The sequence below is a fragment of the Schistocerca nitens genome, chromosome 6, assembly GCF_023898315.1.
Source record: "Schistocerca nitens isolate TAMUIC-IGC-003100 chromosome 6, iqSchNite1.1, whole genome shotgun sequence".
Taxonomy (NCBI): Eukaryota; Metazoa; Arthropoda; class Insecta; order Orthoptera; family Acrididae; genus Schistocerca; species Schistocerca nitens.
Window position 1 is genome coordinate 701,559,240 of NC_064619.1, and position 27,954 is coordinate 701,587,193.

Sequence of the window (27,954 nt, forward strand, 5' to 3'; positions counted from 1 at the left end):
TATTGGAAACGAACATATTGATGGAAATAATGACATCACGTCATATTACTGACGTCATAGGAAATTCTGTAAGCACTACTGATTTCTGAGAAAAAATAGTGTAAAAGAAATACGTAGGTAACCCCTGTGAAACCATAACTACGTGTCTAGATTGAGTGACGCCGTAGTAAAATTCTGATACTTCCAACCAAAGATACTGTATTTCGTGTACCACAGCGCTACAACATACGCACATACACTCCTGGAAATTGAAATAAGAACACCGTGAATTCATTGTCCCAGGAAGGGGAAACTTTATTGACACATTCCTGGGGTCAGATACATCACATGATCACACTGACAGAACCACAGGCACATAGACACAGGCAACAGAGCATGCACAATGTCGGCACTAGTACAGTGTATATCCACCTTTCGCAGCAATGCAGGCTGCAATTCTCCCATGGAGACGATCGTAGAGATGCTGGATGTAATCCTGTGGAACGGCTTGCCATGCCATTTCCACCTGGCGCCTTAGTTGGACCAGCGCTCGTGCTGGACGTGCAGACCGCGTGAGACGACGCTTCATCCAGTCCCAAACATGCTCAATGGGGGACAGATCCGGAGATCTTGCTGGCCAGGGTAGTTGACTTACACCTTCTAGAGCACGTTGGGTGGCACGGGATACATGCGGACGTGCATTGTCCTGTTGGAACAGCAAGTTCCCTTGCCGGTCTAGGAATGGTAGAACGATGGGTTCGATGACGGTTTGGATGTACCGTGCACTATTCAGTGTCCCCTCGACGATCACCAGTGGTGTACGGCCAGTGTAGGAGATCGCTCCCCACACCGTGATGCCGGGTGTTGGCCCTGTGTGCCTCGGTCGTATGCAGTCCTGATTGTGGCGCTCACCTGCACGGCGCCAAACACGCATACGACCATCATTGGCACCAAGGCAGAAGCGACTCTCATTGCTGAAGACGACACGTCTCCATTCGTCCCTCCATTCACGCCTGTCGCGACACCACTGGAGGCGGGCTGCACGATGTTGGGGCGTGAGCGGAAGACGGCCTAACGGTGTGCGGGACCGTAGCCCAGCTTCATGGAGACGGTTGCGAATGGTCCTCGCCGATACCCCAGGAGCAACAGTGTCCCTAATTTGCTGGGAAGTGGCGGTGCGGTCCCCTACGGCACTGCGTAGGATCCTACGGTCTTGGCGTGCATCCGTGCGTCGCTGCGGTCCGGTCCGAGGTCGACGGGCACGTGCACCTTCCGCCGACCACTGGCGACAACATCGATGTACTGTGGAGACCTAACGCCCCACGTGTTGAGCAATTCGGCGGTACGTCCACCCGGCCTCCCGCATGCCCACTATACGCCCTCGCTCAAAGTCCGTCAACTGCACATACGGTTCACGTCCACGCTGTCGCGGCATGCTACCAGTGTTAAAGACTGCGATGGAGCTCCGTATGCCACGGCAAACTGGCTGACACTGACGGCGGCGGTGCACAAATGCTGCGCAGCTAGCGCCATTCGACGGCCAACACCGCGGTTCCTGGTGTGTCCGCTGTGCCGTGCGTGTGATCATTGCTTGTACAGCCCTCTCGCAGTGTCCGGAGCAAGTATGGTGGGTCTGACACACCGGTGTCAATGTGTTCTTTTTTCCATTTCCAGGAGTGTAGAAAGCTGAGGAGTATCTCAGACAATCTTCCAAGCAGCCCGCAGCCTAGGCCACTCCCGCGATCTCCGACATGTTTTGTATAGCCGCGAGCACTGCGCTGTGGCTGAGAATACACATAATATTATACATGTAATCTTTTCTGACCTGGTGGCTGACACAAAAGGCTCAGAGAAGATCTGTCCGAGGGATCTCCGGCCCACAGGTAATAACGGTAAACACATCAGTCCAAACGTCAAAGAATGACATAAATATACACATAGTTTACGACGAATTTCCCCTGCATTCGCAGGTTTAGTGAACCAAATGAGATTCCAGTAGAATATGGATCTCCCGTAGCAGCCGCAACCGCACCAAATTCCTGGCTGCGTACGAGAGAGCTTCACATGTCTGCCCAACACTAAGGCACACCATCTACCCAGGAATCGTAAAGAGATTACTATTGTGTCAACAGCATGTATGTGTAATCGTCTCCGACAAGGCCGATCTAGACTCTGGCACTAATGGCACTCAGTCATTCAAGGACGGAGCTTCCTGCCACAACAAACTTTTAACTCGCCGTCGCTTTTGCAGATAAAAGTTTAAGTGCTAAGCTTCCCCATCCCCTCGCCCTTTCTCTCTGGAATCATGAGAAGCAAGCTTACCATCCCCCCCCCCCCCAACCATCATGCATTAAAACTTGCGCTTACGCGTCGGTGAACCCATTTTCAGCCAGGCAGCAGTCCCAGGTGGCTAGAATCACATTAACGCACGTGGCAGTAAACCGGACTGTCACCAGCGACCTTTAGTTTCATTTACTAGCTTGACGGAAACTTCTACCAATATAACTATGTGAGCTGTGGTACCCGTGTTTTTAATTTAATTGTGCCACCCCTGTGTAATTCAGATATTTAATTAGTGGTCCGTTTTACGACTTCGGTTTATTAATTTCACATGACCTGATGCGGAGCGATCAGTTCACTCTATGTGTCGCGGTATTCAGGTATCGTGGCAACTGAAGGGTATGCAAAATTCTACGTCGATACCTCACAGAAAACACATCACATTTATGCAATAAGCATCTATAGTTTTCAGTTTTCCTGGTGTTTGAAATGTATAACGTCCTCCAGATCGGCTGAAACAACTATCATATATATTAGAAGAATCATTTGAGGAATATTCTCATGACTTTTGTTTTTTCCTTATTAATGTTAATACCAAATTCTTCCCAAATGTATATGTCTTGCAAAGCCTTTTTTCCATTTCGGTGTGACCATAGTAACGTATTCGAATTACACCTTCTTAATAATTCGTAATACATGAAAAACACAAAAAATTTCCAAGGTGTTCTGCATCACGAGCCATCCATAAAAATTTAATAATTTCGAAGACAGGCAACCAGCTTATTCGCTACCCTCCGAAATTAAATACTGTTGGTACCTCCCGTTTTCAAGTACACGTTTACTGCTTGCTTCATGCTTAAGTTGTAAACTGGTTGAAACATTCATCATGTGGATATGATAGCTCTCGATTTCTCTGCTTGCAAAAATTAATCTGGAGAAAATGGTGTGGAAATTCTGTATACATGCGAAATTCCGTTGATTTGTTTTTTCTTCCCATCATCAAAAATAAACTCTATACTGCTTACATCACAATGTCTCTACCAATTTGAAATGATCAATTTGTTATGAACTGGAAGTTAATTAACGTGGAGATGGATTTATTACACAAGTACTATCCAGTTTGAATGCTACACACGTTAATTACATTTATGAATTATAGAAACTGCGCTTGAATGTGAAATTTGCAATAAATGCGAAATAAAGTAATCTACTGTGCTTGTTGCAGGAATATGATTAAAAGATACAATAATTGCTTCTCTTTCCTCAAAATTTATCTTATTTTGTACCATGGCTTACCTTCTACAATACTTATTCTCAAACCACTGGTTTCCGGGCCTATGTTTCTTAGGAGGATTTGCTTCTTTCTGTCCTCTGTTTGCCAGTATCGTTTGTATGCATAGTAAGGAGACACCCTGCATAGAAACTCAATCTTAAATAAAATGTAAAATATGTATTTGTTTTTAAAATTACTTAAGTGGGTGATTTATAACTATCTGTAATGTTTTGTTTAAAATAAAATGACTTTGAGGAAAAGAGAGTGGTCTATTATAGCTGAAAGAATCTTGGGGCAGATTACATGGTCGCGTAGGAGCAGGCAGTTAATGTATCGTTGTGATAGGATGTGGAGGGAGTGTATATGTAATAGTGGAGTGATATGATGGTACAAGAGCAACAGAATACGAGGGTTGATAACCAGGTCTGAAACAATACAGTGATTGGTTTCAAGTTTGAAGTTATTATTCATAGAGAATACTAATTTGGACGTTAGGTATATCTGAATTGCGTTCAAGGTTATGGAGGGAGTGGAAAAATTTTGGTGAAGTGGATATTAGGTGACATACGAGTAATAGGCATAAGAGGGGACTGCGCGGACTAAGGCATTATTTTTTGGTTTTAGAGTACGGTCGGGGGATCCAATTCCATTGTTCGGCCTTTTGGTGGGCGTCTTTTACTAGTTTCAGTCTATTGTGAGCTTTTTGTTGGATGGTTATGAAAGCTAACCATTGTCCTTTTAGCTTTAGTGAAATGCCAAACAGAAATTTTTAAGCAACTTTAAACTGATTCAATGGCTATTTTTCAGTCATAACGCTATGGCATGCCAGCTGACTCGGAGCATTTTAGCGGGAAAAGGTTAAACTTTCGCAAGTACAACTTTGGTTTTGTAGATATGTTTACATAGGAAAGTGATTCATTAATCTCGGTACGAGATTCAGCATGGGTATATGAATGCCTCATGTAATGGGTGTCATCTTATAGAAAAAGACCCGAGAAATGCAGACGGATTCGCAATAATCTAAATCTAAATATACGACAAAATGGATTTTTAAATCCTAACAAATATCGACGTAATTACATGGAGGACCGATCTAAACTCTGACCGACGGTGTAAACTACATCTAACGACAACCTGCAACAAAGTACTCACAGTGGAGCTGAAAATATTTATAAAGATACAGCACAATGCGTGGCGATACAAAATGAAAGAGGCGAATAAGACAAAGAATCATGGTCATGGGTAACAAAAGGCACATGGCTTCTTGTTGACATAAAGGGATGCAGCAAAAACGTGATACCTTCCGTGAAAGAATCTATAGTTCAAATTATGTGGTTGCAGCCCTAAATGAACGAATGCAAAAGTCACAAATGTTACACTAAAATATCAAAATCCTAAATTTAATACACAAGCAAAGGTATAAAAGGATCAACATAACAAGCTTTCTGACAGTTAAGAGAGGGGGGAAGAAGGACTCACAGATGTGAGAAAGACAACAGATATCTTTCTCTACGTGGGCACAGGATTCCAAACATAACACAAAGGAAGATATGCTCTATTACAATGCGATACGAGAAATTATTCGAAGAGAAATATGAAAGAAATTAATAAGTTCACCAAAAATTAAGCAAATGGCTCTGAGCACTATGGGACTTAACAGCTGAGGTCATCAGTCCTCTAGAACTTAGAACTACTTAAACCCAACTAACCTAAGGACATCACACACATCCATCCCCGAGGCAGGATTCGAACCTGCGACCGCAGCGGTCTCGCGGTTCCAGACTGACGCGCCTAGAACCACACGGCCACACCGGCCGGCAAAACCCGCATGGAAAGTCGGTTTAAGCCAAGAGCATACAGCGATCTCACCTGAATAAAGCAGAATTACGAAACAACAGACCAGTGTCCACTCAGTAACAAAACTTAAATCCCAGTGGAGACCAAGCACACTCTACCTGAAATTCTCGCAATGCAAAGTCCTTGAGTTCCATGAGAAATATCATGCGCCGCTACACAGAGATAATGCCACTGAAAACCAGGCGGGGCAGTCTGCCAGAGTGTACTTAGGAACGAAACAGAAGACTGGCGAGTGCCGTGCTTGCGAGTTTATGAAACGAGTCGGTGCAAATATTCGACGTGTTTCAGTTAGACGGTGCGGTTTCCACATTTACGGTCAATGGCTAGTCTGGGGTATTTTAGTGTGTTAGTTAACTGAATAGAACTGTCGTAGATGGTGAGGTATATGTCAGAGTGCAGAAACTGCGGTTCGTCCTTTAATTATTGCCTTTGTCACTGAAGAGTTGAAATTTGAGGGATCACTATTAGTAATGAAGGTAAGTTCCTTCAGATGGAGCCGAATGGATCGTTAGTATTTGTGGAAGGTGAGGTATATCCGTGGGAAGGCGGTGTCACCATTGTATTGGGGAAAGTGGACAGTGGCTGTAGATCGGATTTCCTCGAGCTGAAGAAAACATTTGGCCATACAGTGCAGGTCTTGACTGCCGCTGTTTCAGCCCTTGGTGAATTTTATTTTCTTGACCTGTGCCTAACGTATCGTCTCCCAATGCTGGAGACATCATCAGAGACTATAAAGAATCAGATAGCAGTTTCAGACTTAGAGACCCTGACGGAACTTTAGGGCGCACAGCGTACAGAACATTCGCTAACACTGATGGATACCTTCACAGAAATTGCAGAGGTGTGACTAGAACATTGGTGGACCGGTTTAAGGGAATCTATGAACCTGAGTACTTCAAGAAAAAGCTCGTTCATTTGAGAACTACTTTCAGAAGAAGCGGATACTTTGACAAAGAGATACACTGATTAGCGTTGTTCAGAAATGCGCCGCTGGTGTGCAGCTCCGACTACTTTGCGAGGAAGCTCTTTTGTAAACAAATGTGGGGCAGAATTGTTGCTGTCATTTCGTGTTAGTTCTGGAGAAAAATCACATTGTCTGTTCTGGTAAACCGAAAAGTTTTATCGTTTGGTTACATAGTATTAAGGCTTGGTTTGCACAACATTGATGCAGATTTTTTACTGAGAGTTTGACGTATGTATAGGCATGAATCTCGCCTAAAATGGCCACCGAGTTCGCTGACTACAGACAGAAGTGGTCCTTCTCTCCCAGAAAATCGGGAGAAATGGGCCGATATTATTTGGCAAACATAGATCGCTTGTTTCAATGTGAGAGGTATGGAGCACAACTAAATTTAGCTTTAAGGCATGAACAATAATCCCATGAAGATGGACACAGTCTCAGACTATACTTATTTGTCAGAAGATATGTTTGTGCCCACAAATGGAAGAGCAGATTATCGTATGTAGGCCAACTAACCACTTCAAAGCTCATCAAAAGATTCATTGATTCCAAACGCACCAAAAGAGCAGAGTTATCTGCGAAAGTTAAATTCCTTCGCTGACATAACTTCGGACTCCACTACTACTAAACTTATAATTTTTAATATTGCAATATCAAAATTGGCTACTCCTTAGCCATCATACACAAAACTTTTGGAAGAAATATCACCTGTTCTTTCTATTGATAAAACCATCAAGTTTAAGAGGAAGGGAGTAACTGTATCCAGAGGGTTAAACTCTTCTGAAAACACTGAAACTGCAAAGAAAAAGATAAAAACATGCTGAAGGAGCTCAATAAGAAAAGTACCGCAAATAGCTCACCCTGTTCATCAGATGCACAACAACAGAAGATTACAAAAATAACTTTGATGAATGAGATGAGGGTGAATGTATCGGCTGTAGTGAAATCTATTACGAAACTAACAAAAATTACAGTTGGATTCAGTTTGTCGCCTTTTCACGATAGTCAACATTTGTAATAAAAGTAACTCTGCTGTGGTGACAGAAAGACAGGCGACTGCTTCAACAAAAGCTCATTAGAAAATCCAATGTTCAATCAAGATTATAATTAATCGATGAAACTGTTTTGGACTAAAATATTTAATAGTATAGTTCTATATTCATTACAACATACACAAACAAATATACGAAGTTTTAATTGGCTATTTTTTTTCGTGTATAGCCATTTTATATGGTCCATGTCTCCCACTACACTGGTCCATCTCCTCCACAAACCTATGTACATTTCCATTTCGTCATACATCTTGTATTTTAAGTGGCAATGCCTCAATAATGTATTGTACTTAAGTTTATATGAAGCTCTATGCTGGCAAACATTAAAAAATGAAAATATTGAAAAATACACAGTTTTTTTGCTAAAGAAGGAAAGTGGTCCAACTGTCCATGACTTACCCTATGCCCTACAAGATCTGGAGCGTCTACGGAAAATGAACTAACTAAAGGGAAGGTTTTCCTCCCATTCGTATCAGCATTAACAGATCGAATCAGAAAAATACTAAAAAGACAAGAGTGTTGCTACAGTAAGCTCAGCGGACAAAGAATTTGTCACCCCGTGAGCAGACACAGATGGCGCAGCGAATGAATGTATCGGATGTGGTGAAATCTATTACGAAACTAACAAAAATTACAGTTGGATTCAGTTTGTCGCCTTTTCACGATAGTCAACATTTGTAATAAAAGTAACTCTGCTGTGGTGACAGAAAGACAGGCAACTGCTTCAACGATAGTCAACATGCTTTAAATTGAATGTGGAGAGGGAAGAAAGGAAAGAGAAGGGAAGCGATTATCCATGTCAGCTGCCTCGGAACTTTGTGCGGAATCGGCGGGGATGAGAGAAAAATGTGCCCGTAGCGGGATTCGAACCTAGGGTCTCCTGCTTGTTAGACAGTTGCGTTAACCACTGCCCCACCCGGACACAGCGTTTAGTGCGCTTGCGCGGAACATCTCAGCACGCCCCTCGGCCGATCCACATTCCCACCCAGAGCCACCGACCTGAAGTCACTTCCGTAACCTCTCTGCTCGCTACCTTGAGATTCTTGCAGGTGCTCGGACGTAATTGTCCATCCGCACTGAAGACGGTCCGAAATAACAGACACCATGCACTCATGTAAATTATGTTTCAAGCGGATGTCATACGTAAACATGGGGAAAAGCAACGACGCGATAGAGTGACAAAAAGGGGCAACCTTGTTTGGCCGTGCCCATGGTCATACGATGAGTGAAGCTGTTGTTTCGAGGCGGGCTGTTAAAAGTGTGTACAAGCAGTGGTGTAACACACGTTGCCATGAAGCGAGACTTCAGAACTTTGGTTGGAAAAATATTCTGACAGAGTGGAACCGGAGTCGCGTTTCACGGATTTTCAATCAAAATCGCTTCCAAACCCGACAGTAACTTCTGCAGGCAGTAAATGAAATTCCATTCCAAGCTGTTAGCGAGAAAACATTCCGACGGGAAATGCATACAATGAAGGAGGCCCTTGCTCACACGGGCCCATAAAGACGATAACAGCAAAATTCGTCGTGTTGGAAGAACTTGTGACTGGTATTCTGAACACTTCGTCACCCTATTACATCTCTTGTGGCCTGCAAATCATCTGGCTTGAGCCCCATAGAAACTCTGTGAGACGTGCTGGAACAGCGAGTAAAATACCGACAACAGCGTCCCCGCAGTTTGGTGGAATTGCACGATCAGACGCTTAGTGAATTGCTTAATCTGGATGTGTCGTACATACACAACCTTACGGACTCTCTCCCTAATCAAGTGCGGGTGGTTATCAAGTCCAGGGCCGGAATTACTCGGTGTTAAGTAATGCTTGTAATGATGTCTCTCAGGGTAACTAATTTTTGCCCAGTGAGCTTATTTAAACCAACAAGAATATTTGGACAATGTGAAGGACCTACAAACAAAAGGAAACAAAAGAAAAATTTTGAGTAGGAGTTAAGCTCCAGTAAGAGGTAATGCCGTTGGTGGGGAGGCTTGCGTGCCTCAACGATACAGACGGCCGTACCGCAGGTGCAACCACAACGGAGGGGTGTCTGTTGAGAGGCAAGACAAACGTATGGTTCCTGAAGAGGTGCAGCAGCCTTTCCAGTAGTTGCAGGGGCAACAGTCCGGATGATTGACTGATCTGGCCCTGTAACACTAACCAAAACGGCCTTCCTGTGCTGGTACTGCGAACGGCTGAAAGCAAGGGGAAACTACGGCCGTAATTTTTCCCGAGGGCATGCAGCTTTACTGTATAGCATGGAGAGCTGCATCAAACCAGTCTCATGACTGAAGACCACAACAACAACAACACTGTAATTTTATCAGAGACAGCAATGGACTCGGAAGAGCAGTTGAACGGAATGGATAATGTCTTCCAAGGAGGATATAAGAAGAACATCAACGGAAGCAAAACGAGGATAATGGAATATAATCGAATTAAATGTGTTGATGCTCAGGGAATTAGATAAGGAAATAAGACACCTAAAGCAGCAGATGAGTTTTGCTATTCGGGCAGCAAAATAACTGATGATGGCCGAAGTAGAGAGGATACACACATCAAAAAAATGCTTTACGTCCTCTCGGTTCCGAGAGGTCCGGAACTGGTACAGAAAATTGGAATAGAGATCAACATAAACATCACGTCCGCTCTTTTTGCCGGCACGGTAGCTCAGCGTGTTCGGTCGGAGGGTTAGCTGCCCTCTGTAATAAAAAAACTGAGTGAATGGATCAAAAACGAACTTCAATGGGCGTCAGGTGACGTCCGCCACGAACATTTGAAACGAACAATAACGAACAAGAAGAGATTAAAAAAAAAAAAAAGGGGTAGCTCTTTGATTCGAAATCGAAACGTCTTCGGTCCCGGGTCCGATCCCCGCCACTGCCTAAATTTTGATAAATAATCAGAATTGGTGGCCGAAGACTTCCGGCATAAGAAGTCAGCCTCATTCTGCCAACGGCCTTGTCAAAGAGGGCGGAGGAGCGCACACGGGTTCAGGGCACTCTCTTGTCCTAGGGGTGGGAAATTGCCCCTAAAGGCGGAAGAATCAACAATGATCAACGACATGAGGATGCAGAAGGCAATGGAAACCATTGCATTAAAGACACGTAACGTGTATCCACAATACATGTGGCCTGTAATTGAAGAAGTGTCATGATGATCTCTCCATTGGCAAAAGATTCCGGAATAGTCCCCCATTCGGATCTCCGGGAGGTGACTGCCAAGGGGGAGGTTACCATGAGAAAAAGATTGAATAATCAAAGACAGGATAACGTTCTACGAGTCGGGGCGTGGAATGTCAGAAGCTTGAACGTGGTAGGGAAACTAGAAAATCTGAAAAGGGAAATGCAAAGGCTCAATCTAGATATAGTAGGGGTCAGTGAAGTAATATCAACAGCAGCAGAAAATGGTATGACAGGTGTAGGAATCGTTATGAATAGGAAGGTAGGGCATAGGGTGTGTTACTGTGAACAGTTCAATGACTGGGTTGTTCTAATCAGAATCGACAGCAGACCAACACCGACAACGATAGTTCAGGTATACATGCCGACGTCGCAAGCCGAAGATGAACAGAGAGAGAAAGTGTATGAGGATATTGAAAGGGTAATGCAGTATGTAAAGGGGGACGAAAATCTAATAGTCATGGGCGACTGGAATGCAGTTGTAGGGGAAGGAGTAGAAGAAAAGGTTACAGGAGAATATGGGCATGGGACAAGGAATGAAAGAGGAGAAAGACTAATTGAGTTCTGTAACAAGTTTCAGCTAGTAATAGCGAATACCCTGTTCAAGAATCACAAGAGGAGGAGGTATACTTGGAAAAGGCCGGGAGATACGGGAAGATTTCAATTAGATTACATCATGGTCAGACAGAGATTCCGAAATCAGATACTGGATTGTAAGGCGTACCCAGGAGCAGATATAGACTCAGATCACAATATAGTAGTGATGAAGAGTAGGCTGAAGTTCAAGACATTAGTCAGGAAGAATCAATACGCAAAGAAGTGGGATACGGAAATACTAAGGAATTACGAGATACGTTTGAAGTTCTCTAACGCTATAGATACAGCAATAAGGAATAGCGCAGTAGGCAGTACAGTTGAAGAGGAATGGACATCTCTAAAAAGGACCATCACAGAAGTTGGGAAGGAAAACATAGGTACAAAGAAGGTAGCTGCGAAGAAACCATGGGTAACAGAAGAAATACTTCAGTTGATTGATGAAAGGAGGAAGTACAAACATGTTCCGGGAAAATCAGGAATACAGAAATACAAGTCGCTGAGGAATGAAATAAATAGGAAGTGCAGGGAAGCTAAGACGAAATGGCTGCAGGAAAAATGTGAAGACATCGAAAAAGATATGATTGTCGGAAGGACAGACTCAGCATACAGGAAAGTCAAAAAACCTTTGGTGACATTAAAAGCAACGGTGGTAACATTAAGAGTGCAACGGGAATTCCACTGTTAAATGCAGAGGAGAGAGCAGATAGGTGGAAAGAATACATTGAAAGCCTCTATGAGGGTGAAGATTTGTCTGATGTGATAGAAGAAGAAACAGGAGTCGATTTAGAAGAGATAGGGGATCCAGTATTAGAATCGGAATTTAAAAGAGCTTTGGAGGACTTACGGTCAAATAAGGCAGAAGGGATAGATAACATTCCATCAGAATTTATAAAATCATTGGGGGAAGTGGCAACAAAACGACTATTCACATTGTTGTGAAGAATATATGAGTCTGGCGACATACCATCTCACTTTCGGAAAAGCATCATCCACACAATTCCGAAGACGGCAAGAGCTGACAAGTGCGAGAATTATCGCATAATCAGCTTAACAGCTCATGCATCGAAGCTGCTTACAAGAATAATATACAGAAGAATGGAAAAGAAAATTGAGAATGCGCTAGGTGACGATCAGTTTGGCTTTAGGAAAAGTAAAGGGACGAGAGAGGCAATTCTGACGTTACGGCTAATAATGGAAGCAAGGCTAAAGGAAAATCAAGACACTTTCATAGGATTTGTCGACCTGGAAAAAGCGTTCGACAATAGAAAATGGTGCAAGCTGTTCGAGATTCTGAAAAAAGTAGGGGTAAGCTATAGGGAGAGACGGGTCATATACAATATGTACAACAACCAAGAGGGAATAATAACGGTGGACGATCAAGAACGAAGCGCTCGTATTACGAAGGGTGTAAGCCAAAGCTGTAGCCTTTCGCTCCTACTCTTCAATCTGTACATCGAGGAAGCAGTGATGGAAATAAAAGAAAGGTTCAGGAGTGGAATAAAAATTCAAGGTGAAAGGATATCAATGATACGATTCGCTGATGACATTGCTATCCTGAGTGAAAGTGAAGAAGAATTAAATGATCTGCTGAACGGGATGAACAGTCTAATGAGTACACAGTATGGTTTGAGAGTAAATCGGAGAAAGACGAAGGTAATGAGAAGTAGTAAAAATGAGAACAGCGAGAAATTTAACATCAGGATTGATGGTCACGAAGTCAATGAAGTTAAGGAATTCTGCTACCTAGGCAGTAAAATAACCAATGACGGACGGAGCAAGGAGGACATCAAAAGCAGACTCGCTATGGCAAAAAAGGCATTTCTGGCCAAGAGAAGTCTACTAATATCAAATACCGGCCGTAATTTGAGGAAGAAATTTCTGAGGATGTACGTCTGGAGTACAGCATTGTATGGTAGTGAAACAGGGACTGTGGAAAAACCGGAACAGAAGAGAATCGAAGCATTTGAGATGTGGTGCTATAGACGAATGTTGAAAATTTGGTGGACTGATAAGGTAAGGAATGAGGAGGTTCTACGCAGAATCGGAGAGGAAAGGAATATGTGGAAAACACTGATAAGGAGAAGGGATAGGATGATAGGACATCTGATAAGACATGAGGGAATGACTTCCATGGTACTAGAGGGAGCTGTTGAGGGCAAAAACTGTAGAGGAAGACAGAGATTGGAATACGTGAAGCAAATAATTGAGGACGTAGGTTGCAAGTGCTACTCTGAGATGAAGAGGTTAGCACAGGAAAGGAATTCGTGGCGGGCCGCATCAAACCAGTCAGTAGACTGATGCCCAAAAAAAAAAAAAAAAAAAATACTATCCACAAGTTCATCAAGGCACTGTTGGTCCAGATTGTCCCACTCCTCAACGGCGATTCGGCGTAGATCCCTTAGAGTGGTTGGTGGGTCAAATCGTCCATAAATAGCCCTTTTCAATTTATCCCGGTCATGTTCGATAAAGTTCATGTTTGGAGAACATGCTGGCCACTCTAGTCGAGCGATGTCGTTATCCTGAAGGAAGCCATTCACAAGATGTGCACGATGGGGGGCGCGAATTGTCGTCCATGAAGACGAATGCCTCGCCAATATGCTGTGGATATGGTTGCACTATCCGTCGGAGGATGGCATTCACGTATCGCACAGCCGTTACGGCGCCTACCATGACTACCATCGGCTTACTTCGGCCCCACGTAGTGCCACTCCACAACAGTAGGGAACGTCCACCTTGCTGCACTCGTTGGACAGCTGACCGGCTTGTCCCCAAACACGTCTCCGACGATTGTCTGGTTGAGGTCATAGGCGACACTCATCGGTGAAATGAACGTGACGCCAAACCTGAGAGATCCATTCGGAATGTTTTTGGGCCCATATGTACCGCGCTGCATGGTGTCGTGGTTGCAAAGATGGACCTCGGCAAGGACGTCGAGAATGAAGTTGCGCATCATGCAGCCTATTGCGCACAGTTTGAGTCCTAACACGGCGTCCTGTGGCTGCACGAAAAGCATTATTCAACATGGTGGCGTTGCTGTCAGCGTTCCTCCAAGCCATAATCCGTAGGTAGTAGCCCTTGGGCGGCCTGAGCGAGGCATGTCATCGACAGTTCCTGCCTCTCTTTATCTCCTCCATGTCCGAATAACACCGCTTTGGTTCACTCCGAAACGCCTGAACACTTCCTTTGTTGCGAGCTCTTCCTGGCACACAGTAACAATGCGGAAGCGATCGAACCGCAGTATTGACCATCTAGGCAGGGTTGAACTACAGACAACACGAGCCATGTACCTCCTTCCTGGTGGAATGACTGAAACTGAGAGTCTGTCTCATCGCATCCGTCTAATAGGTGCTGTTCATGTGTGACGTCTCTGAACAGTCAAAAGGACTGTGCCTGTGATACAATATCCACAGTCAACGTCTATTTCAGAAGTTCTGTGAACCGGGGTGATGCTAAACTTTTTTTGATGTGTGTAAAATGTAGACTGGCAATGGCAAGAAAAGGGTTTCTGAAGAAGAGGAATTTGTTAAGATCGAGTGTAGATTAGGTATCAGGTAGCATTTTCTGAAAGTATTTATATGGAGTGTAGCCATGTGTGGAAATGAAACATGTACGGTAAACAGTTTACACAAAAAGAGAATAGAAGCTTTTGAAATGTGGTGCTACAGAAGAATGCTGAAGATTAGGTGGGTATATCACGTAACCACTGAGAAGGTACTGAATATAATTGGGGTGAGAAGAAATTTGTGGCACAACCTGGCTAGAAGAAGGAATCGGTTGGTGGGACACTTTCTGAGACATTAAGGATTCACCAGTTTAGTACTGGAGGAAAATGTGGGGGGGGGGGGCAAAAATCGTAGAGGGGGACCAAGAGATGACTATAGTTAGCGGATTTAGAAGGATGTAGGTTGTAGTAGTCACCCGGAGAGGCTTGTACAACATGGAGAGTTGCATCAGACCAGTCTTGGGGCTGAAGATCACAATAAGGACCTACGGCCGCCACTTGCTACGTCAGAAGTATTCAAACACGCTTGCATATTTGTTCAGGTGTATGTAGGAACCAGAAACACAAGCGTAACGCCCTGCGTGAGGAACGTAAGAGCAATTCTCGACCGGGCGACACTGAACTGGGACCAGGAAGACAGCAATTTCCTCCGACAGTATGATTTTATCAAGATCGAATCATTAGTACGTAAGGATCTACAGAGAGACTACAGAAATTCTGAAACACAAAAATTACTTTAAGAGAAAATATTGAAATTAGAGAAGTTGAAGCCCTTACTGCTAAGTGAAGCAAACATAGGGTGACCAGACGTCCGGATTAATCCGGACATGTCCTCCTTTTTAGCTCTTTGTCCGGGATCCGGGCGGATTTTTACAGTGTCCGGCTTTTTCGCAAAGTTGAGCGTAATACAGTTAAATTTACAATTCGTCCCGTTCTATTGCTCTTTTCTTAAGTACTTTAACTATTGGCACAGCCTTCGTGATAAACACTCACGAAGGCGGTGTCAGTAGGTGGCACCAGAATCGTCGATGTTATCGTTGATCTGCCTATAAGCGAATGCAAATATCGATTATTTAAAATTTTCGTTTCGTATCTTCGCTTTGTATTAGCTTGGCTTCGTGTAGTGCACGTGTGATTTGTCGTGTGTAATTTTTAACTGAGTGAGTTACGTAAAATATTTGGCTATGCCTAAACGAAAGTGTGCATTTTCTTATGTCCTTTCCTGCAAATATCCGGCTTTAAGAAAAGGAGAAATGAATTTGAAGCGGAATGTAAGACATGTGGAGCTGGAACGTACGTCTCAGGGGCCAATGAAGGTAAGAAGTAACTCAACAGATTAACTGTCATGTTTTTATTTCATTGCTTCATAGTCATTCAATTTATTTGTATTCGGAAGGTTAAAGTGCAGTTTACATGTCGTCAGCTGCTGCTTGAATTGTAGATGTTGGTAGTGGTGCGTCGAATGAAAGAAGGTGAATGGTCTTACTTCTCCGCTTTGTAAACAATTCCGTGTTGTTGACATAACAAAACAACTGACGCCACACTCTCACCACAATCAATGTTTTTAATTTTTTTTATATTGCTCAGTTAACCACCACCTGACCAACAGTAACAATTAACTACTAGTTCTACCGGTAATTCCCGGCAGTCACGTGACTTGTCCAAACCTGACCGGTGGTATAGTCATCTGCAGTTGACCCGTTTGATGTGTCCTCTTTTTTTCTTCCTTTGACCTCCTTTTTGAAGCTGTTTGTCCTCCTTTTTAAACAATTGCATCTGGTCACCCTAAGCAAACAACGCCAACTCTTCCCCCGACAAGTTCCAGAGACATAGGCGGGCGCTACGTCATGACATGAGCGGTACGTGTATACGAATGAACAGTTAGACATGCTGACCTTGTTCGAGCCTGAAACGGTTATCCGCGTCTTTATAGCCTCTGACGATTTCTCCAGTATTAGGAGACGAATCGTTCAACGGTCTAATATTCAGAAAACAAAATTCACCAAGAATGTATTTGATGTCCTTTTTTTAATAGCCACGAATGAGAACGGTCTCCGTTTCCAACTTCCGCAGTCTGCGACGCCTGCAGGTCGCGACAAAGTCCCCTCGCGGCAGCTTACAGTACGCAAGAAGTTACCAGCGGAACAATTACTGGCGGCGCTGCGCAAGTAGGCGCGAGTTTAATGAAAGGAGCGCACGTGGCAGTTCAGTTCCCTCCCTCTGCCCCCACCTGTCTGGAGCAGCGTGAAGGTGTGCGAGCGAGCGGAAAACACGCCGAGCTCGGGGCGCACCTTTCAGAGACATTCTTTCAATTTACTGTGCAACAAACGGCACGTGCGCGCTGCGAACTACGCACAAACGGCCTGCGAGGAAATGTGGCACATACAGACAGACGTTAACGACGTCGGGGAACTGGTCTTTGTTGTTACGTTGCCGACGGAGAAAAGTCGTCGCCCGGCGCGAGGGCACAATGTTTTCTCCCGCAAGGCAAGCACTCCCTGCTTCCCGGCGTCTCTCAATTCAGACCGGCGGCTGAAAGCAAACGAGGCACACCTGATACTGAAAAGTTTCCAGCTTCGTTTCGAAGGAGATCAAACACAGCCTACTGACGAAAGAAACCCGTGGCAATAGCTGACTGCGATTGATGTTTGCTTAAAGGTAAAGCATTCTAGCTACAACGCTAATTTTTCAGGCTCTTTATTTGTTGTGTACATAGTTCCGCGTAGTCAGCGCGTACACAACTTTCCCACTAGAGCGCGCCCCGCTAAGCACAACAGCGCAGGCGCAGCGCTCGTCCGCCTCTGCATTACGAGATGGCGCTGCCATAGAGACGGACCAAATTCTGCTTCCGCCGACCCGCGTATTAATATGTAACGCAGTCAATGAGATTGCTGCTAACGTAGAACCTTTTCTCCTAAAGGATCACACTCGCGCTGTGATACATGAACGCACAAGGTATTATGACGAGTGTACAACCCTCCGATTAGTCAGTCTGCATTTGTCTGCACCAGTCTGTACCAGTCTGCATTAGTCTGTACCAGTCTGTACGAGTTCTACATTTCTCTGTACCAGTCTATAGTCAAGTTTCAGTCTGTGCCTAATAAGATTACCATATTCCTGTAAACAACCATGAAGATAAATGTATAAACACTTTTGTCAAGTATCAGAGATATATGTGAGAATAAGATTAACGTACCAATACCAAAGGAACTTCAGATTGTCAATTGTAAACAGCATCCAGAACCAAGTTAAGTAATTTTTATGCTTGTTACTATTTTAATAAATGTGTGTGAAAATTAATCAAGTTCTTTTTAAAGTTGGTCACCGTCAATCTGCTACTCTAAGCGTGCCAGTGGCATTTCTATTGTCTGACCTAACGGCAGAAGATAAACACGACACGATAAGACCACGAGACATATTGCTGACACTCGCCTACTTCGTTAGAGCGACAAGTCAAATAATCTGATGGTGTGTGTACCGAAGGTCTTACAGTACGCACACCACATTATTAGTCTTGCTTTATTCGTAATGTGCACATTCGGAAAAATCCTTCAGATTACGTATGAGGATTCAAAAAGTAAGTTAGACATTATTATGTCCGGCCATGTAACTTTTGCTGAAATACTGTACTACACTTCAAAGTCACACAGACACACGACACTATTTCTCAGCGTAGTCTTCAACATTCGGACCATGCTACCAATCGTTCAGTTCCTCGACGAAAGAAATCAGCCCCTCCGTCACGGACCGGTTTGATAACCGTTGTGTGAAAATCCACATCGCTGGAAAATTTACGATTTCTGCTCATCAGTTCCTCTATTGTCTGGAGATTGTCTGCGGCCTTCCTTTCCGGTCATGATCAGCCATGTCTGTGCGATCTTGATCAAACTGGTGCTACCATTTCACTTCGCCTGGACGCTACGTAGCATTTGTTCTGTACACCCTCACCATTTCACTGCGAATCTACGCTATATGATCAAAAGTATCCGGACATCCCAAAAACATACGTTTTTCATGCATTTTGCTGCCACCTATTGCCAAGTACTCCATATCAGGGACCTCAGTAGTCGTTAGAGATCGTGAGAGCGGAATGGGGCGCTTCGAGGAACTCACGAACTTCGAATGTGGTCAGATGATTGAGTGTCGCTTGTGTTATACGTCTGTACGCGAGAGTTCCACGGTCTTAAACATCCCTAGATCCACTGTTTTCGATGTGGTAGTAAAGTGGAAACGTGAAGGAATATGTATAGCACAAAAGCGTGCAGGCCGACCTCGTCTGTTCACTGACAGAGACTGCCGACAGTTAAAGAGGGTCGTAATGCGTAATAGGTACACATATATCCAGACCATCACACAGGAATTCCAAACTGCATCTGGATTCAGTACAAGTACTATGGGAATTAGGCGAGAGGTGAGAAAACTTGGATTTCATGGTCAAGCTGCTGCTCATAAGCCAGACATCACGCCGGTAAATGCCAAACAATGCCTCGCTTGATGTAAGGAGCGTAAACATTGGACGACTGAACAGTGGGAAAACGGTACACGATGTGGCGATCCGATGGCAGGCTGTGGGTATGGCGAATGCCAGTGTGTGTAGTGCCAACGCTAAAATTCGAATGTGGTGGTGTTATGGTGTGGTCGTGGCTTTCATGGTGGGGACTTGCACTCCTTGTTGCTCTATTATAGCACAGGCCTTCATTGATGCTTTAAGCACCTTCTTTTTTCTCACTGTTGAAGAACAATTCGGGGATGGCGATTGCATCTTTCAACGCGATCGAGCACATGTTCATAATGCACAGCCTATGGCGGAGTGGTTACACGACAATAACGTCTCTGTACTGGGCTGGAATGCACACAGTCCTGACCTCAATCCTATAGGATACCTGTGGGATGTTTTGCAACGCCGACTTCGTGCCTCACCGACCGACGTCGATACCTCTCCGTAGAGCAGCACTCCGTGAAGAATGGGCTGCCATTCCCCAAGAAACCTGCCAGTACCTGACAGAACGTATGCCTGCGAGAGTGGAAGCTATCATCAAGGCTAAGGGTGGGCCAATATTCAATTCTAGCATTACCAATGGAGGGCGCTTCGAACTTGGTTCAAATGGCTCTGAGCACTATGGGACTTAACTGCTGAGGTCATAAGTCCCCTAGAACTTAGAACCACTTAAACCTAACGAACCTAAGGACAACACACACATCCATTCCCGAGGCAGGATTCGAACCTGCGACCGTAGCGGTCGCGCGGTTCCAGACTGTAGCGCCAGAACCGCTCGGCCACCAGCGGCCGGCGCTTCGAACTTGTAAGTCATTTTCATACAGGTGTCCGGATACTTTTGATTACGTAGTGTATGTGAAATTTAGAATTTCGTCCATAAGAATCGTGCTATCCCACGTACTTCAACTGTAGTATATGTTTCCAGTTGCCGCTCCACTGCAGTCCAAACTTGTGATCCACCTGTTTTATGTGCCATGTAGAATTGCCTCCACAGGAGACCCGGAATATGACTCCGTTCTGACAATGTGCAATGCTTGATGCAAGCACTAAGGTGACAAAAGTCATGGAATACCTCCTACTCTTTTCACATTCGTTAGACATCAGTAAAAACACCCTGTGAGTGCGTTAGTGTCACTAGAAAAAAGTTTTTGGGGTTAGGAGTGGATCCTTATTCTATGACAGAGCACATTGGTGTTTAGCTGTACACAACGTGTTTCATTTCTGTATGGTTGTCAAAGAAGCATACGGGATTAGATAGATTGTGACATGACAATTCAGGACAGTTGTCAAAATAACACTGAACACAACAATATCAAATTTAAATAGAAGGTTCTCTACATGATTTTTCTTAGTTCTAGATGGTGCAGCCTTGTCTAAGGTGATCAGTCTTATCACAAATCATCTGATGCCGGCTCTAGGTTCTGTACTATTTAGGATGGCAATCAAGTCTATGGAGAATGGTTAGTTTTTGTGATCAGATGCGCAAAGGATTACTTAAGGCTGCTCAGGTTCACAGTGGACACAAGCTGGTGATAAAACAATTTTACGCCTCTGCCAGCGGCATTTACCTTTAGCTGTGATGAGCTGTTGGCTGCATGGCTGCTCTCGCCCTCTGAAAATCCTATCAACAGCTAATCAAAATCTTTACAGATTTTTTCAGCTGTACTGTCCTATGTTTCTCGTTAGGCGAGAAAACATGCACTCATCCCTAATCTGGAAAATATGGAGAGATACATGCGCATTGATGGAGCAGCATGTATACTTCAACGCCCTCTCAGTTCTCGCAGGAACAATTAACTACGTGGCTGCTCCGTTTCTCCACTATTGGAGCTCAACAACTCTTCAGCTAATTTCTAGCTGCATGTCAACCAAAGTGAACGCAGTGTTCACACAAAATTCCCCTTTAGGCATCGTACAGAGCGTGATGCGCCCCGTTCTACACTTGGCGCTGGTTCAGCGGAGAGTTCCCGAAGTTTTCGGTATTGTGTCTTTCGTAATAAACTGTCCCCCATCTGTATCCTCTCGTACTTCACGTCACGGCTTTTTCAGTCCAATGGGAGCGTTCCTTTCATCTTGTGGAAACTACCTCTGCCAATCGCAAAGAGCCTACCTTTAAACTGCTTCCCATTATGGCCCCTTTTACTCCTTCCAAGGTTATTTCAGCCAACTGGACATTTTGTGTCCGCTCCTGACTCGTAAAAGTTACACACGTACATCACGAGAGCCCATGGGCCTTTCACGTGACCAACTGCATCTCTGGCCTGTTTGTATCAAATGGCTCTGAGCACTATGCGACTTAACATCTGAGGTCATCAGTCCCCCTAGACTTAGAACTACTTACACCTAACTAACACACATCCATGCCCGAGGCAGGATTCGAACCTGCGACCATAGCAGTTCCGGATTGAAGTGCCTAGAACCGCTCGGCCACACTGGCCGGCGTGTTAGTATCTATCTGGAAATTCCCCAGCACAGTTTTTTAAAGAATTTCTCCATCGCAAGCAGTGCTGGACCACTATCTGCTCCATTCAATGTATCGTCTGGCCCGTTTGTTGTCCCTCTGGCCGCGGGTCACCAACCCCTGTTAGAAGCCTTTTGTTGTATGTGGGCCATGTCGGCGCAACTCGCGTCTGCCCCCAAACTAAAAAGTTTCTTCCAGCAGCTTTTTTCACCTTTTGCTCATTGACATGCAGGATTTGGGTTCAGTGTGTTAATACCGTCGAATCGAGTGTCATCCCTTTTGGCATTACCTACTGCACGTTTTGATAGGCAAATCTGTTCACTACCACCAAAGTATGTCAGGTGACATATCCATCTGCTTGTTACAACGTATTTCATGTAAGGTGCGAAATTAACATTCATTCATGCTGCCACCTTACATCACTATTTGCCAGAGAAGTTGTAATTATTATTGGAGTATATGCACATACAAATAATACATGAAAGCAGGAAAAGATACTTATTGGAAAGTCCTTAGGGAGGCAATAGAAAAAATCCCAAGAAGGAAGGAACTGATTATCATGGAGGAGATGTAAGGAAGAGTAGGCATTATGTACGTTAGTGTGAAAACATGGAGAGACAGTGTATAACGACAGTTAGTGAAATCTGTAAACAGTTTGATCTGAAAATTATCAACACGTATTTAAACACAAGGATATTCATCAATATTCTTAGTAATCGAATACTAGGGAGAACTTCACTCTACACTGAAGGGCCAAAGAAATGTGTTTAGGCATGTGTATTCAAATACAGAGATACGTTAACGGCGGAATATGGTGCTGCAGTCGGCAACGCCTATAAGACAAAACGAGTGTCCGGCGCAATTGTTAAATCGGTTATTGCTGCTGCAATGGAAAGTTATCAAGATTAAAGTGAGTTTGAACGTGGTGTTAAGGTCGGCACACGAGCGATAGGACACAGCGTCTGCGAGGTATCGATGAAGTGGGGATTTTCCCATACGACTGTAAGTAGGCTGTTTAGGTATTTATGTTGGTAACGCCACGTAGCGCTCGCTCTATATGAAAATCACTGACTGTGCTGTGTGAAGGCTGTGGTTGGTTTGCATTGTTGGAATATATGCTATTGTAGTGTTGGGCAGTTGGCTGTAAACAGCGCGTAGCGTTGCGCAGTTGGAGGTGAGCCGCCAGCAATGGTGGATGTGGGGAGAGAAATGGCGGAGTTTTGAGAGCGGATGATCTGGACGTGTGTCCATCAGAGACAGTAAATTTGTAAGACTGGATGTCATGAACTGCTATATATATTATGACTTTTGAACACTACTAAGGTAAATACATTGTTTGTTCTCTATCAAAATCTTTCATTTGCTAACTATGCCTATCAGTAGTTAGTGCCTTCAGTAGTTTGAATCTTTTATTTAGCTGGCAGTAATGGCACTCGTTGTATTGCAGTAGTTCGAGTAACGAAGATTTTTGTGAGGTAAGTGATTTGTGAAAGGTATAGGTTAGTGTTAGTCACGGCCATTCTTTTATAGGGATTATTGAAATTCAGATTGCGTTGCGCTAAAAAATATTGTGTGTCATTTTAGTGTTGATCAGAATAGGTAAAGAGCGAAATGTCTGAGTACGTTCAGTTCTGCTCAGCTGTTTGAAAATCAAATAATGTAAGAGGTTTATCAGCACAGTAATTCATCAATTTTTCTAAGGGGACGTTTCACGACCATTTCATGAGTGTACTGTGAATATAAGAAACCGCTAAATTATCGAATCTCTGAAATCACTGCGGCCGGAAAAACATACTGCAAGAATCGGACCAACAACGACAGGAGAGAATCGTTCAATGTGACGGAAGTGCAACCCTTCTGCAAATTGCTGCAGATTTCAATGCTGGGCCATCAACGAGTGTCAGCATGTGAACCATTCAACAAATATGGGCTTTTGGAGCTGAAGGCCCACTCGTGTACCCTTGATGACTGCATTACATAAAGCTTTACACTTCTCCTGGGCCCGACAACGCCGACATTGGAATGTTGATGACTGTCAACATGTTGCCTGGTCGGACGAGTCTCGTTCCAAATTGTACCGAGCGGATGGACGTGTACGGGTATAGAGACAACTACCTCATGAATCCAGGCACCCTACATGTCAGCAGGGGACTGTTCAAGCTGGCTCTCTAATGGTGTAGGGCATGTTGCAGTTGGAGTGATATGGAACTCCAGGTACGTCTAGATATGACTGTGACAGGTAACACGTACATGAGCATCCAGTCTGATCATCTGCATCCATTCACGTCCATTGTGCATTCTGACGGACTTGAACCATTCCAGCAGGGCAATGCGATATCCCACACGTCCAAAATTGCTACAGAGTGGCTCCAGGAACAGTCTTCTGAGTTTAAACGCTTCTGCTGGCCACACAAATCCTCAGACATGAACAGTATTGAGCATATCTGGGATGCCTTGCAACGAGTTCTCCACCCCCTCGTACTCTTACGAATTTACGGACAGCGCTGCAGGATTCATGGTGTGAATTCCCTCCAGCACTACTTAAGACATTAGTCGAGTCCCTGCCATGTCGTTTTGTACGCGCTCGCGGGGGTCCTACACGATATTAGGCAGATGTTCTTTGGTTCTTCAGTTTATAATAGATTATATTATCATCAGACAGACAAGTAGCTTCAAGGCAGCAAATGTTAGATCTTATAGAGGAGCCGAGTGTGGATCAGACCATTATCTAGTAAAAATGAAGAGCTTTTGGCCATCGAAGACAGTGAAGACTGATACTAACAATACTAAAACGAATAGTTTTGAGGAAGCTCAAAATCTACACTTTAATATTTCAGCCTACAAGTGGAAAGTAAACGAAAATTCTTTGCTGCCAGAATGGAAAGGTCATTGGAAGAATCATTTGAAGGAAGTACAGAGTAAATATACCAATACATGAAGACCAGTGTTATTAATATAACTGGAAACAACCCGAGCTGTACAGCAGAGTGATGATCAGAGGAACCAGAGGTGGCAGTTTTGGAAAAGAGGAGCGTATTCAGTCAGTGATTGAATAATAAATCGGAAGCAACAAGAACACAAGGCAACCCAAAGAAAAAGAAGAATGAAGTTCAAAAATGGTTCAAACTACTTAAACCTAACTAACCTAAGGACATCACACACATCCATGCCAGAGGCAGGATTCGAACCTGCGACCGTAGCGGTCACGCGGTTCCAGACTGTAGCGCCTAGAACCGCTCGGCCACTCCGGCCGGCAAGAATGAAGTAATAAAAACATGAGGATAGCAAGCAATGAAGCGTGGGAAAGTACATGTGCCAGTGTCAATAGCAAACTACTACTACTAGTAGTAGTATCTTTATTCATCTGTAGATCCCTTTTTACAAGGATATAGGACATGTCAAAGTATTTACAAGTTTATAGCAATTTAAAATAAGCTATTTCGTATATAAATACATTTACAGACTTCTAGTTAGAGACATTCATTAGATTTGCTCCTAGTATACATTTTTTTAGAAATAACTTATTAAATAATGTAACGCCACACTGTTCCCTCATATCTCACTCTGTCACTGCGCACACTATACATACATTGTTTGATAACTAAGCACTGAGTACACACAAACACACACACACTGGTGATCTCTCGGCCATTTTCTGTACCGCAACTTCCCATTTGCTATCCTGAAAAAATGGGTCAGCATCCCTCTATAATGAGTGAGATCTTGAGCTCAGAAAGAGGAAGATGCGTTACTATTGTGCTATGCATAGTTTGGGGGTAAGTTTTTCGAGAAAAGGAAAAAAGAAGGGGAAAAAGTGTGAAGGTGTTATGTGGAACGTTGGATGTTGTATAATCATTATTATTATTTATTTGTATTTTTTTACCAAACAACTACTCTGTTTTATGTAAGTAATCGTTCAATGTATAAAATGTATTGCAGGACAGGTACTCTTTAGCTGCCTTTTTAAATAAGTGTATTCTGCAATTTCTTTAATCTCGTTTGGTAATATATTGTACACTCTTGTTCCATGGTCATGGACAGCTGTTTGTGCAGTAATTATCAATGTTATTTTTGATGTGTACTATTGACTGGTAAATGTATTCGCACAGAGCGGTTAAAAGCCCCAGTATTTTGAACAGATTTGTACAATGAGCTCGACTACTATTTTCGGTTATTATTCCTATGTCTCTTTTCTGGATCTCGAAAACTGTGTTAATATTTTTTCATTTGTTCCCCAAAAAAGAATGCCATAGCTAAGAAGTAAGTGTACATATGAATAGTATGTAACTAAAAGACACTGCATGTTACACACTGTTGGTAGGATTCCAAGGGCATAACAAGCTGATGGCATTCTGTCTGCAAGTACCTTAGAAATTTTGCACTTGCTACACAGTCTATAGAGGTGCCATCTACATTTTCCTCACCAAACTGAAATTCATGGCATTAGTTTTCTTTATGTCCAGTGTCACTTTATTGCTTATTGACCAATCCTAAACTTTTTTGAGAGTTCTCAGTGACTATAATATTGCTGTCATCAGTGAAGAAAATTTTTGCACCTTGAGTAACAATAGTGGGAAAGTCATTGGTGTATATCAGTAATAGTATTGGTCTTAATATGCTACCTTGTGGAACCTCTATATTAAAGTATTTTGGTTCTGGTAAGTGTTTTACTAAATGTTTAGATCTATTTGAAGTATATGTTGTCTCTCCTCTTTGTACCCTACCTGCTACGTATGATCGAAACCAGTCATTAGCTACCCCTGTTATTCATAATGCTTCCAATTTATTTAATAGAATCTTGTGGTCGACTGTACCAAAGGTCTTAGAAAGATCCCAAAGTATGCCTGTGACACGCTAGGATCTGGGAGAACTAAAGAAGCGGGGTCAGAATGAAAGGGCTTCGACAAGAGACAAAGCCAAAAGCAATCTTAAACTGATGACACCGGAGGACGGGAAGAACATTTGGGGAAACTATTAAATGAGAGCAGGGAAGAATATCTGGAGGAAGGAAAAGTGGAAAGAAAGGAACAGGAAGGTAAGTAGATCCAAATTTTAGAAAGTGGGGTCAGTAATGTACCAAGAACTGGGAAGAATGTTAAATCACCTCCACCAGGCAGTATCAATCTGGAGTTCTTAAAACATGGTGGTGGTAAAATTGTGAAACAAATAATACGGTTATTCAATAAAATGCTGAATGGAGATTCAGTAGCCAAGGAAATGAAGATAGGATATACAGTGACGAGTCCAAACATTATGACCACCTGCTTAATAGCTTGTTTGCCGTCTTTGGAATGATATACACCACTGGTTCTGCGTATCAGGGATCATATAAGTTGTTGGCAGGTTTGTGGAGGTATGTATTAAATGTCTACGCACAGGTCATGTAATTCGTGTTGAGAGGCACCCACATGCCTTGCTCATACTGTGGCATCAAGCAGTCAGGCCTGCAAGATGAGTGGTCTGTCAAGCGAGTGGATTCATTCTTATTTGACGAGTAACATGAACTCTAGTACTCATACTTAGTTACAAGTTATCCTCCTATATGATTACTACGCAACGGAAACGCATATCTGACTATCAGTGATTTACAGAACTCTGACTGTACACTACGCACTGGCAATACCACATTTTCTTTTTGTCTTTTATTTAACGGCTTTTATTAACACGTGGCCATCCCACTGAATATGAATGGCGCACACATTATAAATTCGGGACATTATGACAACATACAATTCAATGGAAAAAGCCACCAATCTTTTTCTTTTCACTATCTTATTTATTCCGATAAATTCTCTAACCTAAACACACAAATTCTATAACCTACAACAATAACACATGAGAAATTCCGCCCAGTGGGCATGGCTTTACATTGGTGAATCTCTATCTTATGGTCTCGTTATTATTTAACGCTACAGTGCACTTTCTGGATAGGATGGTGGATCTTTTATTATTTCTCACACTTCGACTCTCACAATCATCATCACGAAACTTTCCTCCAGACCGAGCAGTACAAAAGGAACACGCATAACCCACTACCTCTGAAACTACCTTGCTACTCTCCCATGCAAACCACACATACTTTAATTACATGACATACACCACACTACGACATGGAATACAAAACACTACATAGTCACAACACTATCACTTTCAGCTTTCCCACTTCAATTAGTATTTATCCCAGTTTCACACGACACTGCCCCACTTTGTAATTCTACTTTCCTACTATGAACTCTGGAGATATTTGCACGTCTTCCTGTGCAATGCAAGCCAAGTGGCGTTGCTGGATAGACGGCTGACTCACCTTGTTTCTCTCTCAG